This window comes from Sturnus vulgaris, chromosome 2 (genome assembly GCF_052056855.1).
Source record: "Sturnus vulgaris isolate bStuVul1 chromosome 2, bStuVul1.hap1, whole genome shotgun sequence".
Classification (NCBI taxonomy): Eukaryota; Metazoa; Chordata; class Aves; order Passeriformes; family Sturnidae; genus Sturnus; species Sturnus vulgaris.
Window position 1 is genome coordinate 74,132,535 of NC_142244.1, and position 24,762 is coordinate 74,157,296.

At 34.4% G+C, this 24,762-nt stretch overlaps 1 protein-coding gene across 4 annotated transcripts in view; it reads right to left on the bottom strand.

The window, feature by feature from the left end:
• Window positions 1–18,536, bottom strand: part of LOC148224854 (uncharacterized) — an 88,372-nt gene extending 69,836 nt beyond the window's left edge. For all 4 annotated transcript variants that reach the window (XR_015801558.1, XR_015801557.1, XR_015801556.1 and 1 more), the window contains exons 1-2: window positions 18,421–18,536; window positions 14,590–14,729 (exon numbers count right to left, since the gene is read on the bottom strand). The gene's annotated coding sequence lies outside the window, so the exon portion shown is untranslated. The remainder of the gene's footprint in view (window positions 1–14,589; window positions 14,730–18,420) is intronic.
• Window positions 18,537–24,762: the final 6,226 nt, after the last annotated feature.

Below are 24,762 nucleotides of genomic sequence, written 5' to 3' on the forward strand. Positions count from 1 at the left end.
AAGGTTCTTCTATACCACAGAAAATCCTACTTTAATTATTAAACTATTCTTACTTCAACTCATGCTCTTTTTGTTTGTTATTTTTTGTCTCTCCTTCCTATCCCACCACAGGGGCAGGGGAGACGGAGGGGAGTGAGGAGTGAGCACATGTACAAGTGAGTGGTACTTTGTTGCTGGATGGGATTAAACCAAAATATATGCCCGCCTGAAATGCATTTTAATGGCCTTTATAGACTGAAAATTCTCAGCACTAAACTATGGAGTTAATATTAAAGAAATGTTTCCTTCTTGAATTTCAATAATATTTTTGACCACCTTTAGTTTTTAGTATCCGGTGATGCTTGGCACAAGTTTAGCTCTTCTTCAGTAGTGTATTTCTAACTAATTTCCATATTCCATGTTCACTCCATGGGTTTTTAGCTCTTCTTAAAGGTAGTTTATTAATTGGGATTTAAGTTTGTTACTCTACTGACATTCTGAGTTCTTGATTTGTGAAGTATACTCCAGTTTCTAAGTGAGTTTTATTTAGCTAGATATTTCCAGGTAGATTGAAAAGTATTTTGTGATAAATATTTTATACTGTCTTTTCTCTTCAGAGATGACAATACTTAGCTGCTTGTTAAGAACAAAATAAGCCTAGCAAAAAATTGAGTCTGTCATTAGACACCACACAATGTGTAGTACCAATTACACATAATACTTTATTTTATATGGAATTTGTAAGTGCTTGAAAAATATTTTTATTTTTAACTTCTTGGAATTTCTGAATCCTCTATTTTTGCAAAATGGGGCCCAAAATATCCAATTCAGTCTTCCTTCATTTTATTAAAAATGTTAAAACTAGTACAGTTTGACTACTGAAAAGTGTCTTTGTGACTTTGCATGTTGCAGGGCACATCTTATGTTTCTAAGATTAGGACTCGTTGGTCTATATTTATTGTTTTCAACAGATAACTCCACTTAGAGTAAATATAAATAAAACAAAATATTTTTCACATTGTGAATTTTATGTGAAAAACAAATACACTTACAGAATACAAATGTATTGCCATTGCATTACAGTCCTGCATGTTCTGTGACCTGATGATTGCAATCAATCACTTATGAAATGACTTTATGTGCCTCAGTTTATTTTTCTGCTTTACAGATCACATATCAGTTGTGATCAGGTTACAGACATGATTTGCCTCCAGATGCCAACAAAATGTGTCAATAACACACTCACTACATTTTTGTTATGTCTTTCCTGTTTGTTTATTTTCCTTTTTTCTTTTCTTTTTTTTTTTTTTTTTTTTTTGAAGTCTAGGCACAGTATCTTGGAGATATTGTTGGTATTTTCTCTATCAAACTTTTACAGAATGTGAAGGCACACAATTGTGGTGTAACAAAACACCATCATCTGCTATGGTGCATGCTTCTGTCAATATTGTAAAAAGACCATGTCACCAAGAAACATAACAACTTTCCACGCTTTTAACCTTCCATTAAAAGTATCTAGATCATTCTGACTTGCCTTCATTAATGTTATTAATGTAGGCTTTTTCTTAATCTTTTCTTTCTCTCATCTTTCACTGACAATCAGACCTCAGAGATTAATTCCAAAGGTACTAAGTACCTGCACTTCACATTGATATCAAACTAAATATCAATAGGATTTATTTTTAACATATAATTAATTTAATTTTCAGCCTGATTTTTGCAGACCTTGTATAATATTTTTAACTGTTAAACCAAAAGATAGCCCAAAAGTTGGTGTGCAGTATTTTCTACCACCAGAATGCAGAACTTTAAATGATCATGAAAAATATTGCAAGTTGAAGTCATGAGGAATCTCACAGGACTATATCTGTGATACAAAGTTGCTATCCAGCATATTATTTTTGCTCCACAAAGCAGAAGTGAGGAATTTCAGCATCTCAGTTTTCTCAATTCATCTGCCTAGGAATTCACATACAGTCAAAGTAATTAGGAGAACTGCTCTTGGGAGTCTGGTCTGATACAAATCAATATACATTGATTTATTATTTTTTTCTGCTTTCCTCATCCTTTTCTACCTCACTAGTTGCTCCCTGCCAGACATCACAATTTCTTACCCTTGTAAGGTCTTGTATTTATGTCTTCTATAAATCTGTGTCCTCATGAACATTTTTAGACATTCTTTTCCCTCCATTGATAAAAGAGTTCTCATTAAAAGTTTCATGTCCAGATGTCACTAACATCTTCCCGTTTTTTAAAGATATCCAGAATTTACCATCAGTTAAAAGCTGGTGAGGTTTCTCAGCCAGTAATAAGCAGAATGAAACACAAATATGTTGTATTAAATTACTGTCAAATTCTTCTGGATTCTGTAATATAGTTACTAAACCTTTGCAAGTCCTCGCTACAATTTTCTTAATCTAGAGTGTGAATTCTGAGAATTATAGACTGATGATAAGCAAACCATAAGCAAAATTTCTGAAGAGTTGCAGAGTATTTACCTTGAGAATTGAAGAATAGCAAAGACATGAAAAGTGGTTTCAGACTGAAGAACTGGGAGATGTGTCCAGCAGCATGCATCTATGCTGAATAATTAATGTTTTATAACAAATAGTGTTTATTATTGCCAAATAGGGCAAACTCAGAGAAATCCTGTTCTTCTGTTTGGATATGCACTTTAAGAACAGTTGCACTTTTTCATGGCCATATGTTTGACTACAGAAGCCAAAATTTTTGAGTTCCATCCACCGTTGTAAGCCATATGATAAATCTAAACTCTTGGGTAATTGCTAAGCACAATAACCCCCGTGACAGTTTTGTCCTTGACACTGATGTTGCCCTTAGAGATTAAGTGAGCCCTTCAAGTGATCTCTCCTTCACATTGATCTGATTGAAAGAGGAACCTGTAAACTGGCTTCCAATCTCTTTTTCTTCAATGCTGTGGCTAAAAGAAATCCATAAGTGTTATCAGCATCTGACTCTTTTCTCAGTCACATTGGCAAATTCCATTAACTTTACTGGATGTCGCTGACATCAATCTCTGTGGATTAAAGTATTGAATGAAAATGGCTAAGGTTTATCACACCTTTATGCCGTTGTGTGCAAATGTATACCCAGGACACAAGGATGTTGATCCATTCAATTCGAGACTTGTTTCTTAAGAAACTAGGATAGCAGGATAAGGATGCCATAAGGATGGCAAGGAAAAACAAAATAAACCAAGAACAAAAAAAATAGGCCTATACAATTTTGATGCTAGTTTAGAATAAAGAACAATTTTTTGGTTTTGTTTATTTTTTCTTTTCAAAATGACAAATTGGCTTTCTCTTTTCCAGGACTTTTCAATGTTTAGGAAAAATGTAGACAGAACTCACTTCAAGAAAAGGAATGAAGTCTTGAAATCAGAGAACAAAGGAAAAAGGTCTAACAAATGCTCTGGAAAGGAGATATGATCAGATACAATTAATTTGAAAAAAAAGCAGAAAATTTGGAAATGGAGTAGCTGTAGGATTGCAAGCAACCTCACCCCTGAGGTGTTGCAGTTGTACTAAGTACCCAAGAAAGAGATTAGCCTTGTTCTTAATAGGTCACAGCTACGTCCAATAAGGATGGGTGTTGTAAAAGAGCAGGTTAGCTGAACAAAGGAGTCTGCTGGCTGTGCTGTGAGGAGGAAGGATCAGGCTGCTGTGTAAGGGACAGGAAGGAGGTAGCAGATTCTGCAGAAGAAGAATGGAGAGAAGGAGTCAATGATGTGTTGACCTGCCTGTGGGAATATGCAGAGAAGGTAGAGAGCTTTTACTGTAGGATAATAAACTGATGGTATCCGTCACTTTGAGACCACTGTCCAATGGTGCTAAACATCTGTGGCAAAAAGTGGCTACAGCCAAAAGGACTGAGATGAAACGAGGTGCAGTGAAAAGGGCCAAAACTTTCCAAAATTACTCCAATTCAAATCATGATATATAGAAAGAAGAAATATAAATAGAGAGAGGAGGAAAAATTAAAGAAATAAAATGTTATTTTTTAAAAAAGGGAAAAATTCTGAAAGCAAGTGAAAACAATAAAAGTAAATGAGATGACAAGAAGTGCAGGGAAATGGATCAAAGATTGCCCAATTAATCCTCATTGAAATCACTGACTGGCCGAATAAACAAATACATAGTTTTCTCTTTATTTTCTTGATGGTTTTGGTGTGAATGATTGCCTCAAGTTTTTTGTGTGTGTGCAAATGCTAGAGGTCTCTACTAAATTTGTTGCAGAATTTCCTATTTCAACAGCATCTGAAGAGCTGGATTTTTTTTTTGCTTTTCTCTTTCCTATAAACATTACTGTTTTCTTGAAATAAGTAAAAAACCACAAGAAACAAATAAATAATCACACACACCCTTTTTACCTCTTAGTGAAATGTAGTCTCCTGCTTACAAAGAATGATGGCTAGAAGACTGCCAAGAACAGAATGTGCAAAGCAAGTTACTTATGTTAAATCAAACATCATTGATTAACTCCACAGTGATCCTGAAGTCAACTAATATTTACAACAGTCTGCCACACCAGTGATTGATTATGGCTCAGCTATAGCCAAATAGAAACATTTATGGAAAGAAACAATATAGAGCTATAGGAGGAATGGGTCAACACACAGACATGCACTCACACAGATTCCCAAAACTGAAACAACCACACTAAACCTAAAAGCAGGATGACTGCAGGCAGCAAATACGATTTTGTTAAGAAATCAAAGAGCTGTGAACACTTTTAGCAAACAAAAAGCTATAAAATGCAATGAGGAAGGAGTGTCTTTGTCCCCGTGTACCAGAAAAAAAAAAGTGGTCATTGTTATATAATACTTGCTTTTCCCTCATTCTACCTCTAAACAAATACTGTTGTACTTGATATATCTTAACAACCCAAACTTCTCCAATGCTGTTTTGAAACCCTAGTCTGAATTAGTTAGGTTTTGATCCCTATCTACATGCTCCAGAAAAATGATCAGGAAATCCTGAAATCAGAGTTGTGTAATCTGAAAAATAAAATATAAATAAAGCTATTTTAAAATCTTTGTTTCAATGATGTGAAATAATTAATCCTCATTTCACTGTCTTTGAAAAAAGAGTAGTAATTTATTGTTACAATAGATGGATATGGAAATTATTTATAATTCTAGTTTACCAAGACCATTTAACCTTTCAATACATTCTTTTTCCAACCTGTCGGCTTTAAGTTCATGTCATTTCTGTTGCAGTTTTAAGGTTCAGATCTGAATTGGAACAAACCATAACCTTTTAACCACATAATGTTTTAAAATTCATCCTGCAATGAAAATATGTATAAAAGAGAAGGGGCATTCTTAAAACAAATATTAATAAAATAATAATAGAAATAAAGCTGCAGTTCAGCTCAAAGAGGTGACAACTGTGGCACATTTAAACAGTACCTGTGAGCTTGGGTCCCATTTATATTAATCACCACATGTAGGAAATATTTACCAGTAAAAATAGGACAGAGCTATGTTTCAGGAACCATCCCTGGCTGAGTGATGAAACATGTCTTGGTGTGGTCCATGACTAAGTTTTAGTTCTTCAAGCCAACAAAAAGTCTTTCTCTGATTTCTCTCATCAATAAATTATTACTGTAATGTCAAAAGGTTGTGTACACATCCAAAATTTAAGCTGAAATGGAGGAAAAACAAACTGGTTGGAATGAATGAAATACATAGATTTCACTGATAGGACAGCTGTAAATTTATTTTCAGTATTAAAAATTTTGCTGATAGTTTGAATTTTGTTCACGTAAAGATTTTTCTGCTATTTTAGCTTCCGGGACAAGTACTAATAATTTAGTCAAGTAATTATAGCACTGACTTAATTGACATAAACATATCTCAGTTTTTGACTCCATGCTGAGATTATTGTGGAATTTATATGCAGAGTTTACCAATTCAAAGGTTCATGACTTGAAACCTGTTGCTGACGCTTGTCTTTCTATTCTGTTACAAGCAGGTTAATTAACCATTATTTTCAATGTCTCCTGAAACTTTAATTTAAGGACTATATTTCAGATGCTTATAAAGTCATTTATTCAGACTTTAACCAATTAAATTAAGTTACTTCAAGCTGAAAATTTATAATGCTAGGGGTACTTTTATCTTCCTACAAAATACTTCAGCTATTTTGCAAACCTAAGGAAAAACCTTGTGGGTTTCATGTTTTGGGTTTTTTAATGCTTATAGGAATTCTGGCAATCTATTCTTTGGAATGCTTTTATAACACCAAGCTGTAGGATAGGGACTTGAAATCTGGCAGCAAACAGAGTTTTGCATACTCCTTTTTTACATTTTTGTGAAAATTTGTCCTTGTTTGGCCTAGTTATAAGCCCGAGAAACGCTGTAGTTTGCATATTCTTAGGAGAGACATCCAAGAGGTTAGGTGTTAAAACCTCCATAAGTTTCGGTAAGTACTCTAAAGCTTTCTGCAGCTATTAGAAATGTGTAAGCTGCCACTTGACATCTGGCCAAGCATTACAGGTGCAAATCCATCACTCTCTTCTCTAGTGACCATTCTGGGTGAATCTGGGATCTGACTGCAGAAGAGAAAACAGGAGAGAAATCAAAGTGGGGTTTTTGTGGTGTTTTTTGTTTGTTTGTTTGGGGTTTTTTTTGTTTTTGTTTGTTTGGTTTTGGTTTTTTTGTTTGGTTTGGTTTGGTTTGGTTTGGTTTGGTTTGGTTTGTTTTTTTAGTGTGTGCATGTGTGCTGTGTGTGCTGTGTGTGCTTTTGGTAATTTCTTGCCAGAGAAGAAAGATGCTAACTTTGATCATGTGTAAAAAAAAATATTCTATTCTACAAGTCACCTACTCAGCTTTGGGGAATTTTATCTGAGATTTAATGTTTTATTATACTTCCGTTAAAAATCTCAGACCCCTAAAAACATAGAATCTGGAAGTAAAACTTTTATAGAATTTAGAGATAATGAGAAATCTAAAGAGAAGGAATAAGATACAGGCTCACTTGACAAAAAACTTACTTGCTATTGGAAACTTAATTTGCTAATTTACGCAATTATGAAATGTCATGAAAAGCTTTTGGGTACATTAACTGTCTGAAGAGAAAATAAGAGGTATAACATTAGAGATTATTTGCAAATCAGTCATCTACCTGTGGCAAATATTGAGATGTCAAAATTTGGATCAGTCTCACAGTCTGAGAGAAATTAAGTCTTAATTTTTTTTGAAGTGAAATATACCCACAAACTATTTCATATTGTCATTATCTCTAGTTAAAATATGCTTTTAAGCGTGTTTATAAAAATCACAGCATCACATTAATAGTAAGTTTCCACTATCAATATAAATCTCACCAATATATATAGCTTCCTGAGAAAGAGTTTCACTTTATTTTTATTTTATGCATAATAATAAGTGAATATTTTGCATTCTATGGGACTTTAGTCTTGTATTATTATTTCATTAGGTCTCATAAGAAGATTGGTTTAAACAAAATTCTTATCAACACATATGTGTTGATTATTTTGTGTCATATTTTGTGTCCCCCAGCTGCAGTAAAGAATAAGACACTATTTCAAATTCCAGTAGTTTTCAGTCACGGAGACCCTGAGCTTCCACAAACTTAGGTATTTTTCTCACTTCTGCAAAGTGTGCTTAGAACAAATGCCATAAAAATTATTCCATTTGCCTGAGCTCACTTATTTTCTTTACAGAGGCCCTTTTAAGATGGTCATTATGGTAGTGAACTTCTCCCCTTCTCTCATCTTTTTATTTTTTCACAATGATAGCAATTTAATAGATTTAATGGATTATGTAGTGGAAAAGGTTGTGGGGGAAATTTGAGCCAAAATAATAATAGCAATAACAATTATTATAATATTTAATAAGAATGTTCCATAAATACAACTAAAGTTACTATTAAATAACTTAATATTTATTATATTATTAAATGAATATTAATATCACATTAACATTAAAATTCTTGATATTTTTAGTAATAAAAACAATAATGATATTCTTATTATATTAAGGTTTTCAAAAGTGCTCATTCACCCAAAGAGTACAGCTCAGAGCTGTGTTTATGTCTGCTACTGAAAAAAAAAATGGGATAAACCAGGGAAAAGAACCTTAGTAGACACCTATGGTAGACACCACAGGCATCACAAGGGACAATACAGAAATACTGTGTGAATTTATATGTGGTGTCATTGCATCTACATCAAAATATCAAATTAAAACAAGTAAATTTATTCATGTGGACCTCAACTAATTGGTTTCTCCTATTACCTCTAGCTCTTTGACACACTGACACCTGGCCTACTGATCAATGGGTTCCAATCATGTCTTAATGACCTGATGATTTTACTCTGAAGAGAATGTGCTTTCTCCCTGCTCCCTTTCCCAACAAGAAATCAAGTGTTAGAAGCTAAATACAGCCTCAGAAATTATGCACTATCATATTTTGATCTTCAGCATACTCACCCAAAATTGAAAGAGAATTCACTCCAGATTGTAAATACCTAAATTTAGTAGTCTACAATCTAAAGCTGTACCCCATTATTAAATGTAGACTTGTGCAATGTGGAATCCCACCCCTTGTTACAGGAGAATAAAATTCAAGCTTCCAAACAACAAAAATTATTAAGGTATTAGAAGAAGACATGGATGAGCTAAGATTAAAGTACCTGCATTGCATAATTTAAAAATTTTAATGATTGAGAGGATTGCACAAAAGCAAATGACAACTTATTTAGAAGGTTTGCATAAATGCAATGCATGCATTTATATATATAAATAGAAATTATGGAACCAACACTGATCTTTTCCATAAATAAAAATTCACATCATGTTAATAGAAAAAAAATAATGAAAAGACACTTAAGAATAACGAAAAGGAAAAATGTCAGTATGGGGAAAAAATCAACCCGGAGTTTGCTCACTTCAAGCAATTTTTCATCTCGTTCTGCCATATGCTCTACCACAATAAGATGTTTGGCATATTTATTTTAAATTCCTGTATGCATAGTGATTTCCAAGTATAAAGATAAATATTTCTTTCGTAATTTTTTAAAATACAAAAAATGGTGGAAAAATCATCTTCTACAAAGATTTAACGAGATTAGGTACCCCTGGGCATTTAAGCATCCAGGTAGATACCTCTTTCCTCTGTATGACAAAATTATATTCCTGTGCAAATTCTTGAATGTTGAACTGTTGCAAAGTAGTCAAATACAGTGTTGGAAGTGAAAATTAAACTAAACTGCAAAATCTTGGCTAATTTGAGTTGTTTGTTTTTTTGTTTTTTTTTCACCAATGAAGGACCGTAAACTTTTTGTCTTGATCAGAGATGATTTTAGCCAGGCTAAGGTGTAATAGCAATTGTCTTACAGTGTAGTGAATATATCCTAAATATATCCTAAGCCTTAACTTAGTCCTAGTTTATGGCAATACCAAGTTTGATATGAACTGTGTGCGGTCTCCAATTGAAATGTGCTGTAGAATGATAGAGAAACAGAATGATAACAGAAATCAGATAATATCTGACTACCCTTTTATTACAAGTAATAAGATCCTGAATGTAAAATACTATCCAAAACTACTGCTTAGGTGTTGATCTAAAATGTATTAAAGATAAGATAATTACAAACATGATGAATTATGGGTATAACTGTTTCAATTAAGTTTGGAGTGAAAAGGAACAACAATAATGTCATTAGTATTTGTGTCTCATACCTCATAAAGGCATTCTAAACAGCTTACATTTAATTATGTCTTTCAATTTTTAAGTCAAATTTCCATGGGATTATAAATCCATTCTTAAAACATGACCAAAAGTCTACATTTTACAGAGAACAAGTATCATTTCAGATTTCTTACTACCTGTTCAAAGCATTCACCACAAGCTGGAACATGCCAGATCAGTTACTATCAATAAATACCAACATAAATTTATGCCAGATCAGGAATCATGTTCCACACAATACCCATTATTTTCTTCGGTTTCTTCAGTAAAGATGTGATTCTATGTTTGAATATGATTAATGTTACTTTTACACTGGTAGGTGGTCTGATACCATACATATCCAACACAAATTACCTCGGAAATCCATCATAAATTTATTTCTTACTTTTATATTTAAAGATCCTTGTTTTTGCCTAATAACACATTCATTTGAGACTCTTAATGGCCTTCCTATAAACTGTGGATAAAAGTATTTTTTACACTGGTTTTATGATTTATTATTTCATTAGGCAAACACATTTACTGCTTAGTTTGTCTTTTTTATATATGACCTTAAGAAAATATTCACCATCACATTTCAATGACTTGAAAGATGCAACAGAAAATGCTGAGCATCAATGTGCAGTTTTTTTTATTTTTATTGTGTCTGCTTTGTTCTCATTACCTTGTGCTACAAAAATTTATGTGAAATAGCAAGGAACAATTATTTTATATTTCACTTTTGGAATGAAGTAAAAAATTATGTTCAAGATATGTTTAAATTTGAATGATTAGGGTCTTTGAATGGGTTTACTTGGTTATCTTGAAACGTTCTTTTCAAAAAGGTCAACCATTCCTAGAGACAATAAATCATGTTTTTACCCTTCTAGTTTTACCCTTTTACCTCTCCCCATTCATGCTGGTGAGGGAGTGAGTGAGTGGCTGCATAGGGCTTAGTTGCTGACCAGGATAAAATCACAACAAATCCCTGTTATCTCAGCACTAGGGAATAAATGTTGCAAAAAACAGATGTACATCACCATATTAGCAGTTTATCTACAGTTAATATACACTGTTACAGTATTTAAGTCTCTCACTAGTCAATTTACAACAAATGAATGATCATTAATTTAAAAAATGTCTCTGAGAACTAAAAATCAAAGATGACAAAATTGTCTTTTTTTTTTTCCCCAATGAATTATTGGATAAGGAAAAGCACTTGTAATTAATTGTTAACACCAAACTCTCAGTTGCTACTGTTGCAAAGGCATAGTTTAAATTTAGAAGTTAAAAATGCATTTTTTTTTTATAAAAGGAATGCTCTGATGAAGCTGGTTTTTTAATCATTTTATCCTTAGAAATAACTAAATATTTTACAGCATAGGATCTGGTCTTCAAGGCATTCCTCATCTGAGAAATCCTTGCTATGCAAATAATTACATTCTCTGGTAAAATCACTGGCTGCATGAGTAAAATGTGTATGACTGACCTTTTTTATTATGCTATTGCCCACTTCAAAAAACGGAGAAAAATCTAAGAGCTCAAGGCTTCAGTATGTCAGTCAACGTTTTTCTATGGATTTCAGGTGAAGACAAGCAGGGCCTCAAAGACATCAAAAGAGCATTAACCGTAATCTGTATTACTGACTCACAGAAAACTTTGACCTCACTCAGTCTGGAACTTTGTCTCTTGAAAATATACCAATTTGATCTTTATTGAACATGGTGAACTCTGCTGTCACATCTCACCTGGAAGATATGAGCTTTTAGTCTTCAAAGAACAGAACACAGCAGGTTAAACACAAACCTTATTTCAGTCTGTTGAGTAAAAATTTAATATGTATTGCCCCTTGTTAAATTTCACAATATGAATGAAAGTTCTCTCAGGGTTCAGAAAGAAAGGCAGCCAGACCTGCTTATATCCAGACTTCTTGTTCTTTTCAGCAGCTGTTGGTCCTTTGTACATTCTTAAACTTAAGAACATGCAGTTAACACAATGTGTTTTTGTATGCATGATAAAGAAGGGGAAAAAATAATTCTGGTTTGACTGGTGCAGAAGTTTGAGGTACTGCAGCAGTATCTAGCATGTCATAGTGCTCTAACGACCATTTTTAAGACAACCTTGAAAGAACTTTCATTCAGTTTTAACCCTTTACAACTGTAAAGTTGATAATATCGTTTAACCTTATAAGTCTTGAGGTCACAGAACAATTATCATGGCCCAAACATTTCAAATCTCATTAAACCATATGTTTCCTTTGAGAAAACCTAGGTAAAAAGAATAATGGTTTCCTTAGCAGCATTCTGTTTTCCTACACAACGAAGAGTTCATGAGTTATAGTCTGTCAAGGACAGAATTCCTACTCTGCACAAAATAGTAGTTTTGAACTATGTAATTTAGAAGATAGCCAAAAGTGCTTTGCTTGATACCATCTGGAAGGAAATCCATACATTACTTACTACAGGAGAGGAAAATTTTTATTTTTCTTTTCAGATATCTTCTTGATTAATGTTCCTAATACTACACTGAAAAGATTATGCTGAAGGTTGTAGAAGCTACACATCACTTTACTTGACTTATCTAAAAGAATCTTAGCATTAATGGAAACACTAAATAAAAGACAACTTATATTTTTCTGGCTTACACCTCCTTTTATGAAGAAGTTACCAATATTTGTGTGCTTACAGTATATAAACCCTATGTTTACACCAAATCAAACATAAGAAATGTAGAACTTTAAAAATTAAATAGTGAAAATATAAATATATATACATACATACATAAATTCTGCATTTCATATTTGGTTCTCACAGGCAAAGAGAAGACATGTATACCCTAAACCGCACTAAATAGGGAGCTTTGTTGTTTGCTTTTTTATTTGCTTTATACTGTTTAAAGCAGCAAAGTATTTTCAGCAACCTTTTCAACCTTTACATGTTTCAACATTCAGCTGTATCAAAATTCAGATATAAAAGAATCGAGCTATACAGTAGAAAATTAAATTCAGTGAATGTAAAAATTCAGTTCCCCAGTCAAATTTCTGAATTCTGTAACACCTATCTTGCTTCTTCCTTATTCTTAAATTTTTTCATTCTTATTTTTTTGGCTCTATTTGCTAATAAAGAAAACACAAGGAGCACTACAAAAATCCCCAGAACTTCCTGATTTAAATGTTTCAGTTAGAATGAATGGTTTAAGGAAAATATCCCCCACTGTTTAAATTACTTGGTTAAAAAGTACACAGTCCTCAGAGAAAGGTGCATGCACAGGTCAGTGGAAAAGTACCAGATGTTCAAAGCAGTTTACAATTTCAGAATTGAGAATCATAGAATTCTAAAATATAAAGTCGGAATATATAAGGATTTTTCTAGTTCTTATACTTTAATGGTATTAACCAAGTAATGAAAACCAAGTTGACCACCTTGAAATTAAATGGGAATACATTCTTGCCTCTAAAGATGACAGAAGGTGTTGGAAATTCTTAAGAGTTTAGGGGGGGTGTGAGTACTATTGGGGGGTACTATTGCCCCACTTTTCTCACCAGAATCCGAAAGAGTGTTTGAAGAGTATTTAAGCAAGAGACATCATACATAGCTATTTAAATCCAAATGTTTGAAACTTGGCAAAATTGTAAGCAGTGGAAAACAGCTGTAAAAAATTCAGATTCCAGGAACATTAAAAATAGACATACCTCCTCCTTCTCTTACTAAAAATAGTCTCTACCTACCTCACCTATGATCAACTAGAACAATAATTAGTTTTCTAGAAAATTGTATGCTGGCAGGAAGATTTACTCTAGTCATCAGTTGAAACTGCACCAAAAATAAACCCATAAAACTCATGGAGGAAAAAAGCTCCCAGAAGTCCTCAAATCTCATTTCCATGTCCTTTAGAATATTCAGCTTTTGTGAAGTGCAGATTTCACTTCTGATTTTTTTCAAATCAGATTTGTAATTATGAATATTTTTATAACCATAGTATTTTAGCTATAAATGCTCAGCTATTTCTGAAGTTAAGATAAGGTATGTAAAAAAAACCCAAACAATTGTGAAAGTTCCCTAGTTAATTCCATTACAAAATATGCAAATCCCAGAGCACCCGTCCTTCTGTGTTCATATTCTTTTTGTTGCTAGAACAAACTGGGGTTTTTTTGCTAAACAAGTGCCTTCTGATGAGTGAGTGACCTGTTCCTCTGCAGTGGGGATGTCTGTTCAGCTGGTGACTCAGACCACAGTGCCCGGCAAGATAAGCAAGCTTACAGGGATTTTTGTTGTTTGTAGGACACTGCTTGCAGTGAGTGCAAAGGGGATCCAGGAACTCTCTTCCAGACAGTGGGACTGCATGGCAATGATGGCGTCCTCGCCAGGGTCAGTGTCCAGCCTCAGCTGGAGTAGGAACACTGGCACACTGCAGGTCATGGGTCCCAGGATGCTGCCTCCCAGGGCTTACAGCTGCTGCTCTATCTGGAGCAGAGCGGAGTGAGAGCGACTGTGGCCTCACTTGTGAGGGAAGGCAATCAGACAGTGAAACATCAGGGAGGATGAGTAGGAGGTTTGTGTGATCATCACAGAGACTGCAGAGGCAGGAGGCTGAGCTACAGAATGAAAATAAAGGGGGACAATGAAAGATTATGCATGAATATCTTTGGATGGCACTCCCAAGATAGAGATGGATGGGGATTTGTGATCTCTGTCAGCAGGAGAAAGGCTCCTTGGCTTCCAGATCTGAATTTAAAGAATTCATTCATTGCACTAACAGCCAAGGAAAGAGAAGGAACTTCACTGAAATAGATTTCAGAGCCAGCTGGGCCTGAACCAAGAATTAGTGCTGAGAGGAAGCAGCCGGCAATGGGGTTTTGAGACGTCGTTCTGCAAGAGATGAAAGCACTCACCTGCCAACCAAACTGCTGCCACAGGAGATTAATTCTTTGATTAATTTGGATCAGAATGTTGCATAGAGGATGACGAACCTCATGCGGCCTTTGGATTTTTGCTCATCCATATGTGCACCTTTAACACTGCCGAGGGAGACCTGGAACAATCAGAAGTGAGTACAGAGAGGTGAGGACAAAGATTTTTTCCCCTTGGTCCCATGGATGATGGGAAAGCCTCAGGCAGTGGTTCCTGAGGTATCCTGAATAACAAGCAGATTATTGGCATTGTCACAAGCAGTACTTTGATTTTTTTATGACAGAAATTTCTAAGGAACAAGGACTGTTAGTGAGACATGAGATCCATTTGACAAAGTGTGGATGAATCTGATTAAAAACAGGATTCACCAGACAGATGATGAAGACCATAAATCATTCATATCATCAGATGGCGATAGGAGCTTTCAGTTAAGTGAAGAAAGGTAAGATATAGGTGTATATATAAAGCAGGGTGATGGGTGTAAGGGAGATCTTGTGAAGGATAAAGAACATTAGAAGCTGACCAACCTGAAGTTCATGTGCACAAATTCACACAGCCTGGGAAAATTAACAAGAGGAATTGATGTTCCATGAGTGGATGAAGAACATATGCAATGCTGGCCTTGAAGGTCTTCAAGACTCAGCTGAATAAAGGCTTAAAAAAATAGTATTAAATCACCATTGACCTTCCTTTGAAACAAATTTGTATTAGAGACATCTTGACATCCCTTCCAACCTGGATAATTTTGTAGTTCTCTTATTCTGATAATCTACTGTAGGTTAACTACTGACTATAATACCTTCAGTGTAGTGAGAAAGTAGCATAATAACTGTGCAAGACTATGCAAGCTGTCTACAGAAGGACAAATAGACTTGCTAGTACATGCTTTACTTCAACAAACTGATTCTTTTATATAACTTCTTGGGTTTGAGAGTAAACTTGTAGTTCAAGCACTAAAGATCTTAAATGAAGCCAAGACTATAGGATTGCAACACTTCTGCATCAGAACTCCATATTAGACAAGCTATTTAGAACTCTGATATAGGCTTTACACTGGTAACCATCTTATCTCAGACAAAATAACAGATATTTGTACAATTTCAGTAGAAGATTTTTTGTATGAACTTTGAAACAGCTCAAGTGTCTGGCTCCCCAGAAATACTATCATATGCAAATTCGATGTTCTTTCTTTGTGAAGCAGTGTTTGTACCACATCAACCCCCTTTAAATTTTATACAAAATCTCACATTCAGGGCTGGGTTCAGGCTGATCCTGGTTTTCTACAGATATATGTGAACTGCACTAGTAGATATCAGTGGTGATCCTCCACTATTTCAAGTCACAAGACGTCCTGAAAATTACTTTGGTAAGCTGAAATAAACTGAGTTCTGCAGAAGTGGAAAAAAAACTGAGAAAACTTTGAAGAGGAATTTTACCACTACCAAAAAAAAAAAAATGTTCTAAGCTAAGTTGAAATTTACCTTTATAAAGGTGATAATAATCTTTATAGTCATCAACTTGAATAGGAAGAGTTTCTGGTTAGATGATATACTTAAAAATGCCTAATACTTTTCATGTGAGTAGTCCGAAATGGTACAATACATTCTCATCATGACAGCAAAGCCATATGCTTTTAAGTGCTTTTAAAGTATGGGAGGAGCCTGGTACAAATGTTATGCATCTTCTTCTGAAAATAAATTTTTTAAATTTCCTCAGACAAGTAGGAAAGAAGTGAATATTGAGAGGCCAGTGGCAGTAGTAACACTGTTACATTGCTTAGAAAACCAACCAATGAAACCATACCCAAAGTCAAGCTTCCCTCACAACTTACAAATTGTATAACATTATCAATTTTGAAACTGGAAACTGCATTTATTGGAAGCACAAAAATCTGGCTCTACTTTCTACTTAACATTTACATAAAATAATTTAATCACTAGAAAAGTAATCAATATATAGGCTTTAATTTCTTATTGAGCTGAAAATAGGAAGTTATATTTCAATTTTCTAAGGATAGAAGCTGTGCAATTTGCGATCGCCCTAAGCTATCTTGCCTCATTTATTTGAGCTAATACAGTCAGCGGAGTATGGTGACTTGTTCTGCTGATCAGATCTGTATACCAAATTTAAGCAGGGTAAAAATTCTCTTCAGCCTCTACTGTCTGTCTGAGGGACGTGACTCTCTCCCTCCTGTCTATTCTTGTCCAGCTGTGTCCTTTTTGGGGCGTCAACATATGAAAGACATGGACCTGTGGGAATAAGTCCAGAGGAGGAGCATAAAGATGATCAGAGGGCTGGAACACCTCTCCAGTGAAGAGAGGCTGAGAGATAGGATTATTCAGCACGGAGAAGAGAAGGGTCCAGGGTGAACTTCTAGCAGCCTTCTAAGGGGAAAGAAAGGTGGATAGGGACTTTTTATAGAGGTATGTAGTGACTGGACAAGGGGGAATAGTTTTAAACTGAAAGAGAACAGGTTTAGTTTTACAATTAGGAATAATGTCTTCACTGAGAGGGTAGGGAGACACTAGAACAGGTTGCCAGGTAACTTGTGGATGCCCCTTCCTGGAGGAGTTGAAGGACATGTTGGATGGGACTTTGAGCAACCTTTTCTAGTGAAAGGTGTCCCTGGCCATGAGAGCAGCATGCAAGCTAGATAATCATTAGGGCCCCTACTGTTTTTACAAAAAAAAAATATTATCTAACTCTCCAGGCAATGAAAATAAATAGCTATGTATAAGCAAATGTATGAACTTGAAGACTTTTTCTTTAAAAAAAAATCTATATGTGTTCTTTGAGGAATTAACCCACAATGCATTAGTCACATATAAATGCCATACTTTAGTCCTATTTGGAACCAAAATTAAAAAAATAAAAAGGGGAGGAGTTATTTTTCTTGGATGCAGAGAAGTACATAGATTTACTCATATACCTCAGCTGAAAGCCCATTTTCGTTTATTTCCATAGATTTTTACACCCAAAGCTAAATGAATATTATAACAAATAGATAAAAAAGGAAATTTTCATATCATAAAATACAGAAGAGTTTTAATTGACATAATTCTTAATACAGTTCTATATGTTTCAAAGCACTTTAATTAAAACTTTACATTCAACAATTCCCTAATGATTTTATGCCTACTAAGTTCCATTAAAAATTTCCATGAAAGAAAATGCATTACATTAACTCATATATAGTTTATATTTCTACCTCTTTAAACTTTGTATTCCTGTAAGACTAGTGCATATTTTCTGAGACCTCTTATCCCAGCTTAACTATGGTTTAGTAAGTCATATGTGAATGTTACCATTCAGCATTAGAGTAGCATAATTCCAGGAATGAACATCAATTCTATATGCAAAATCCAGTTCATATCAGAAAACTGAAAATTTAAACATATTTTTTTCTCATTCTGTTTGGAGGAGCTACTTTAGGAAGTTATTTTTGTTGAGGCATATAGGTACATCACAAAGCAATACAATACCTGTCTGATCAGTGATTTTCTCCTTCTCTGAAAAGCCTAGCAATAAGGGTTTGATCCAGAGACCTATAATGCAAAATAAACCTACACTTAAATGTGAAGGCGACCATCTGTATATGCAGGAGAGAAATCTTGCTTTTAAATAAATACCTTAAATGGAGAAAAGTATATGTCTTGTTCAAGTTTGGCAGCAGTTAAAAAGAAATGAAATCTCATTTTGGCAATGAAAAGAAATAAACCAAGGACTGACTTAAAAGACAAGACATGAGATCTAGAAAGGTGTATTTTTTAAAGAAAAAGAAGAAATGATACCATAAGTTTTCTTTACCTTACCTTATTATTTACTAAGCCCCTAAGCTTTCTTTTCTTGTGGTTACAAGTAAGCTTCCATTATTGTCAAGATTTTTTTCTTCGTTTCTTAGCAACCCCTATTGTATGGCTAATGTATCACTGCGGTTTCCTTGCTAAATAACAAGGAGTATAGTGACAGTTATGCACCCATTCAGGTTGTTAGACTGGTACTTTTATCTAGTAAAACTCTAGCCTTTTTCATATAATTTTTATCCTGCAGATGAAAGCATAAATTATTGGATTTTATATTGTAAAACTGACTCTTACATGTATGTCTCTTGTATTCTGGGACTTCTACTGAAATTTAGGATGAGATTCTGCCATCTTTGTTGATCTTGCAGTATTCAGTCAAACTATTCAGACAGAAATCCAATTATGATGAATGGCAGTGGAGAGAATAGATTATTTTATATTTAAATTCATAAGACTATAAGAATATATTTCCTTATCAAAGGATTCTCCTTCCACAGATCACGTGAGTTAAACTGAATTTATACAGGGGACATTTCAGAAAGACCCAAAGTCCATTTTATTTTCCTGTGCTGAATTTGTCCTTGGGGAATACTCAGTTTCAGTTACATTGACTAAAACACGCTTTTGTTATGGCTTTTTCATATTACTCTCTAAAGGCTAAATATACCTAGAGGATAAACATTTCATTACCTTGGAGATTTTCAGATGATCTTACTTTCCAGAATACATGCTGGCCAGGAAGCTGTTGGAAGTAAAGGGATTGTGGTCCACAGTACAGTTAACCCGAGTAGGTGCAAGCCTGTGCTGCACTGTGCTGCGTGTCCGGGGAGGTCTTCAGGCTCTGTTGGGCTGCACAGAACACTTGGCCACACATAAACTTAGGACAAGGAGCCTCCAGACAGCTCCCTCTTGGTCCTGGCAATTACATCACTTATGCCTTGCCTTCATCTAAAATTGCAGCAAGAAGTTCTGTATGAAAACACCTGTTTTCTTGTAAGAAAGTTATGTAATATCCCACTGAGGGACCTGAGGATCTATGCAGCATGAAGTGGCAATATCCATCCCCTGACCATCTGATGCTTCACGGATGGTACCCCAATGGGTTCTTCCTACAGCCTTCCAAGGTGTATTTATTTATCTATATTCCTCTTTTAATTCTATCTTAATAAATAGATTTTATATTGTTGGATCCTTATTAAAAGTGAAAAAGAAACATACAACTTCTCTGCCTCTTTCTCAATACCCACCCTGCTCCTCCCTTTCCCTACTACAGAACAGTCACTAAATATTTCTATGCATTCTCTATGTATGAAGAATTCTAAAATTTATTTTAAATTTTTTTCTACTTAAAAGAATATTTTTGCCTTCCATTCTTCGGTAATTTCTTATAAAAAACTGGCAGTGCCCTAGGAAAAAACATCTTTCAGTTATTAAGTTATAAAATTTAGAATCCAAAATAATTCTTCCACTTTATAAAAGGCTAGATAGAGTGATGCTTTTCAAACCTCACTCTGATCTCTTCCATCACTTACGTGGTGCTAGATCATGAATTTCTTCGTTGGATTTGTAGATACCCAATTTGCATCATTTACCAGGATATTGTTTTGAAATATCCAAAAATACTCATTTGACTTTCTTGTCAGGAGGGCGAAATCAAACCATTTCAGTCTGAAGCCGTCAAATTTAAAAAAAAATATTCTTAAGCATACTTTTAACTTCAAGCATTCAACTAGCTAAGTGAAAATCCAATCTGCATCATTCTCTATGATTTAGCCTACACAGCATGAAATCAACAGAAACCTTAAAATAGGATTTGAAATAGTGAGTAGCATTCTTACTGGGTGCAATCTCATAACTTCTTCTAAATTTCTGTGAGTGTAACTGTAGTCAGACCTCAGCAAAATACACTGTAGGGAAAATCCAAGGCTTAATTTTCATTTACATAATTTCACAGTGTGAAATAGCACTGAAAAAAAATTGCATTTTATTTTAAATTAATCTGACACGAGTAGAATGGCATTCTGTTTCAGATGAGTGTAAGTGAGAATAGGTCACTGGATTATTAACCCACTGTGTCTTCTTACTTCAGAAATACCAGTTAAGAATATTGCTTGCATTTTTAGTTCAAAAATTTTGTTTGAATTTGTGTTTTACGTATAATGACCACTATTTTTTGTGTACTGGAGCTGTTATCAAAAACCCTTAATTGCTTTTTCGTTGTGAAATATTAGGGGTTAATTTCCTTGCCTAAAGGAATGTGTATGTTGCAATCAGAGATCTCTTCAAGTACCTGAAATGTTCAAACAGTGAGGCAAGGTTACAAAAGAACCATTGCCTTTTGGAGGAACATCTAGAGGCTCAGCAGTTTATACACAAACATACTTTTGATGTAGAAAATTAGGTGTGGCAACAGAATCAAGCCCTGACTAAAACTAGCAGGAAACAAAATGGACTCTAATGTGCATTAAGGGAATTAAAAGGAAAAAAAAGTAGATGGAAAATTTGTATTATGAAGGATGTAAACTTTTTTGACACACTTCTACTGACTGCTTGTTTTATTCACAGTAGTTCAACAACATTTTTCAAAGAATGACACAAATTGACAGTTCTCTATGTAGATATACATAGAAATAGATATACATATATGCTGCTTACATTTCATAAATCATAGAATCATAGAACATTTCAAGCTGAAAAGGACCCATAAGAATCACTGTATTCAGTGTAAACTTGCCCATAGTTAGAAAAGCAATATAGTTTGAAATGACTCTGATTCTCTGTGTCAGTATGGAAGTGAACCTACATCAAGCCTTTGGTCAGTATGATCAATGTTATCTTGAAAGTAGCTCATGTCACCCTGAACTAGGCACCTTCATTTAGTCAGCTGAATAGCTCTAAAGCTCCATTACCTATACTGACTGGGGACTTTATTAACTTGCCTACATATATATATAGTGACAGCTGAGACCTACATAATTCTGTCAGATATGGCACAAGACTGTCCTCTCTGGAAAGACAGATGGTGTTTATATGTGGGACAGTATCCCATCTAACATATGCTCCTTAGTTATTCATAGACACGTAAACAAATGTTTCATTGACTTATGCTTACATCATTCTCTTCCTCAGAATGCAGGTCACCAGAAAACCTATATAAAATTAATTTTAAATTAGGAAGGAATGTTTTTTATTCTTATCTTTACTTGAGAACCTGACTTCCACAATTCACATTTATCACTATTTCTTTCCTGTCTGTAAAATTGTGGCTATTTTCAGCCCCTTTTCAATTAATTTAATAAAGAAGTTTATGTAACTATTCTCAGTTGATTTACTTTTTGATCCCTGCTGTCTGCATATTATTATATTAGTGGGCACAGAGCAACCTTCAGGTTCTCAGGTCCAGATGTGTCCATAGTGTTCTCAAACCATATCACTCTTCCTACTCTGTATGTAGGTTTCTACATAAATCAAACAAGTCAAAGGAAACTAAAAGGTATGGTATTAATACAGTAATATTAATCAGCAAAGAAGTCTACCATTAGGGAAAAGAACAAACAGAGTCTGCTTTCAGATGTGAAGACAGGACCTCTAGATAAATAATTTGGAATCATACCTGAGGAGTTCAAGAAAATGTCAAGAGTTTTTGTTTGCTTTCAGAGAAACACGCAAAAGCTGAATAATTTTTCAATTTTTCAGCAAAGCCTGATTGTATCGATTTATAGGAAAGGAGAAACAGATTTTAAAAACGGACATTTCAGGCTGAGATATGGAGAGAGAAAGCCAACTGTAATATTCAGAGAGATTTTCTAACCTTAACCTCAAGCTAAAGCCATCAGGACTTGCACAATAATGCTGACAGCACATGATTCATTTCACTTATTTCATCTTGCCAAGGACAACTGTACAAAGATAGGGAGGAGGGGGTAGAGGCAGAAAGTAGTCTATGTTTTTTTCTTTTCTGTGACATTTTATAGGTGCCGTGAAAGTTAATATTTTTTCCACCAAATTCTGCCGAAGAAAATGCTCTGGAAACAAACTAGAACTCACTGGGTTTTTTTTTGTTTGTTTGTTTTTGGTTTTGTTTGTTTGTTTGTTTTTTGTTTTGGGGTTTGGTGGTTTTTTTTGTTTTGTTTTGTTTTTGGGGGTTTTTTTTGTTTGGTTTTGGTTTTCTTTAACAATAGAAATACTAAGAATTGGGAAAGTCTGAGAAATCCCATTAAAAGCTATTGGTTTTATTTAATAACTTTAGTCACCGTGTACAGTAATTCAAGTGGATGTTAAATAGTTGAATGCTATTACATGAGCTTTTGAATAGTAGCAAAAATAAATGAATCTCTATGAGGGTATTTTTTCAAGCACCATTATGAGACATTTTGTGATACTTCCTGCATAACTTTGAATCCTTTACCTTACCTTCACTAAAATAATTCATAGCTCAGACTCACTGGTGCCAACACTGTGTTCTTCTCACTAATGCAGCATGGGAATAACTTTCTTACATATTTCTTCTCATAAGGCTGCTTTTACTGAAGAAGTAAAATATTATCCCAAGTACACAACTAAGAAATTGCATTAGAGAAATATCAAAGCCCTAAGCCTACAATGATTTAGACATCGAGGAACAAAATTTGACAGTCTCTTAATGCCTAAAAGCTTACTTGGCCAAAGATTCAGTTTTTCTTAATGTAGTGCTACAGAGAACGAATGAAATTGGATTACACACCTTTTTGAAAATTCGACTATTTGAATATTCAGCTTTTTATATGAAAAGTGGGGGAAAGAGAAAAGGAAAAAAGAAAAAAATAAAAAAAATAAAAGCAACAAAAACCAAATCAAGCTTTTCTTAATGAAATTTTGCAGCTGTGTTAATTTCTAAAAATCCGGGATTCAGTAAAATTCTACTCATATTTGATTTTAACAAAAATAATTTCATCATTAGCAATCATTCTTCAGACCCACAATGTTCATGTTACGTTATCATAGAATGCGAGACAAAGGATATAAGTCACAAGACTCTTTAAAGTCTCTGTGTACCTACAGTTACTGATGATATCTTCAGCTTAATTTTCCCGATTCCTTGCAGAGTTTATGGACAGATGAAAGCAATATAGAAATATACTTCACTGGAAGAGCAAACACAGACACTTAAAATAGCTTTGTTTGCCTGATGCACACCTGTGTTTTCTGAAGTAATTCTTCCAATATATGTGACATTGGCAACACATAATTGCACAGTATGACCTTGTATCAAAACATGATTTGCTTTCAAACACTGAGATGATTTCTGTAAAAATTTCTGTTTCATCTAAACTTGCCTTTAATTATTTTTCTGTGGTGGATGCTTAGGAAGTCGATCATTGTCATGCATGCAGTATTATGGGAGAGTCAGGGGTTTAGCAAACCCCTGATGTGTGTTCCAAATGGATATGAGATTACAGAGGTTCAAGAGCAGCCCTTTTTTGCATGTATTTTGAAATGCGCCTTGAAAATTGATAATTCCAGAGCAAGCACAACTATGTGAAGATAAGAAACAAGCTTTCCTACATTATGTAAATTCCCCCCAAGTCAGAGAATGTCACTTCACTTCTGGAACAGAGAGAGTTTGCACATTTGAACTTCACAGAGTTCATCTCAGCTCTCTGTCCTTTTCTTTCCTCCTCAGTAATTATTCTTAGCTGTGGTATTGTAACTCTAAGATATGTGTGAGCAAGTGCATACATAATCAATCTTCACTTAGGGTTTCTTTGGATTTTTTTTAATCTGTCTGTTCTTCCCAGTAATGAGTAGGTTATGACATTTAAATGTGCTTATGTGTAGGGTTCAAATCAGTCATTTTTAGAGGTTAAGGAGTCATAGGCTGGAGCAAATGAATCCTGTGACTGAGACAAGCTTTTTTGAGTGCAGTTTCCATTCTGTGTCATTCCAATTGTCGAAAAATTAAACACATCTGTAAAGTAAGGAAACTTTATTTTTACTGACGGTTGGACTATTTACAATTGCTGATGCATAGGCGTGGTAAAAATATAAAATTGCATTGTTTTATTTTAAAATATTTTAAAATCCAAAGAAGTGAGAGCTGAAGAAAAAGCTGCAAATAAACTTCAGTAAGACATCGTGCTCCATATACTGCACCTGAAAGCCTGATAGTGACAGGGCATCTTGCTTTCATCCATCTTGGAATAAAACATTAGATTGAAGTCCAGCAAAAGTCTGCACTTGAAACAGGTATCCTTTGTTCTTTGGTCAGTTGGATTTGTTTTAATTAGTCTCCAGACTAATCCAGACTGTTGCAATGAATGTTTGTCTAGGCCAAATATAGGGATGAGGGGTAAGTTCCTCTGGAAAGTGGAA